A 2,560-nucleotide genomic window follows, 5' to 3' on the forward strand; every position below is an offset into this window, starting at 1 on the left:
GCATTCATTATGTCATGCTGGGCACCAGCTCCACTCACCGCGCCTGGTTCTACCCACCACTTTTTGTTCAACTCAACGTAACGATGTTTTGTTTCCCTTGTCTTTTGTATCCACTCGGTTTGTTTCACTTCACCTCACCTCGCACTTGTGCCAACACGTGCGAGATGGATGGGTGAAGGGCAGCTGTGGGGTAAGCAGAGGGTAGAACAGATTTGAGATGGACAGTGGAGCAGAATGCAGTGGAGTAGAGTGGAGCGGATAAGGTAACGAATGTCACCCAACATTACTTTGCGAATTCAGGGAGTACCCTCTTAACGAAAAAAGACCATGGCAATGAAGCGAATTACCTCTTTTAGAGGTGCAGCAGTTTTCAAATGAATGCTGCTGCTGAATGCTTTCTATCAAAAGCAAGGCAATAACGGAGCAATTTGGACTTGGTCAATTTCTTTTATCAGGCACTAAAGGCCTGCCTGCGTACATTGGACTGTACGAAACTGGACAGCGGTGGTAAGCACAGCTGGTTGCAGCCAACCGCATTAATCTTCGATAATCAGATAAATGCCATTCTTGTTGGACGGATCAAAAATCGGAGCTGTATGACAGTTGATCAGAGATTTTCCCCTCAATGTAGCCTCATCTACACAATGCGATGTCGGTTGAAGCAGACTGTCAGATGCAGCGTCGTGATTGAAGCTTGTGTGCTTTACCAGTGGTGTTGACTTGGTTGCTGCCAGTTATCAATGCTGCGCAGCAGTCGGGGAAGACGTGATGGCTGTAGACCTTCACACCACATCACGTCACATCATGCCAGGACCCGAAGTAGTTTTATGACAAGTGTCACATAAATATGAAGTCAAACGGCTCAATCATTCATTTACTTACTTGAGCATGATGAATGGAGGATGACCGATCAAGGGAGATTGATAGCAACGGTTAGCACATGATAGGTGATAAATGGATTATTCCATCTCTCGTTTAACAAAAAAAAGCTTTGGAACTGTCAGATCGAACGTGTCCACATGGAATGCACTGATGGATGACAACGCTCTTTTACAACCTCCCATTTGTACTCCCCTCTATTAAGCACCTGCACATAGAGCGGCCGAAACATTGCCCGATGCCTGACTGATGCGTTGCAAGACGACTTTTTGTCCCCTGACGTCAGTATTTACCGCAGAATGACACTCCAGCTCTGTTTCCCAAAACGTTAAATCACCCAACCCTTTGACCTCGAGTGATTGCCATTTATATCTCTCTTTTGCTGTTTGTGTACGTGTACACATGGTGAAATGGATATTCATTGGTTCGCCCAGATTTGTAAACCTGCCGAATGACTTGTCCAAGACAAATCTCTCTTACATTTTTACTAAAAGGGAAGGTGCTCAGAAGCACTCATGAGTGAGAGGATAGGCCAATTAGTCAGAAGAATGTTCTATCCAAACGGTCTAAGTACTCAGATCATTTTCTCTAGAGAGCGGTGTCCAACGATTGGAAAGAAGGGAGAGATGGGGTGGGATTTCTAGCCTCTTTATCGGTAAGCATAATCCAAATCAGATAATAACATGCAAAGTATACTAGGTGGATTTGGAATTACAGGGACCAGGGGAAGAGTGTGGACGTGGCTGGTGGCGAGTTTCCCCTCTTTTAAGGCTAAGACGAATTCTGTCTGTATTAAAAAGAAAAGCCACATTGTGATTGCTAAACCATCAAAAAGAATAATCTAGGGGGCCTTTTGCTACTCCAATGACAAGAAATGACTTTGGCCAATCACAGTGGGCACACAAACACACACACGCATGCATGCTTTCTCGACACGCCGTATATGTTACTCGGTCGTCACTCCACATGGATACATTCCCGTACAACTACCCACTTCAGAGTTCTCAAGCCTCCGAAAATGTCCACTCCAGGGCATCACAACTACTCGTCTACCATCTCCTCTCAATAACCCACCTTCAACACACGTGGTGACATCACATAAGCATATCAGTCTATCCCCTCGATTTAAACGTCCGCTGGTCATAGCCACTACACTGCCATTGCTTCCTCTCATTCACGTCATCTGCAGTACCCTCTCACCACAGTAAAAGCGTGTGCAATTTGTGTTCCACCATCTCATCCAACCAGCCTATTCGCTGCAGGAGAAGATGACATGGCGACTGGTGCACGTGGATTTGCAGGAAGATGGCGGTGGGCTGACGAGGTTTGACATCCAGCCGAGGTAAAAGATAGGTCACCGATAGAAACAGGCACCACCAACCATCTTGAGAGTAGGCATCTTCAATGGCAGTGCACAGAACGCCACAGTGATTGAAGTGTTAAATGTGCTGGGAGGAGCATTCCATGCGTGCAACGCGAAACAGGGTGAGTGTGTTTGCTTCCTTGTGTCATCACTGCCTGTGGGTGTGTGCAACAGTCATGAAGTCATAAAATTAACAATGTGTGCATACACCCCAAAGCGCCCACCTCACATGCGTTTTATGGCCTTCGTTAGTATTAATCAGTGTTTCATAAGAGTGTATTATCCTTTATTTTTGGCCTGCAAGTCGATTTCTTGTTT

This window comes from Echinococcus granulosus (genome assembly GCF_000524195.1).
Source record: "Echinococcus granulosus chromosome Unknown EG_S00306, whole genome shotgun sequence".
Lineage (NCBI taxonomy): Eukaryota > Metazoa > Platyhelminthes > Cestoda > Cyclophyllidea > Taeniidae > Echinococcus > Echinococcus granulosus.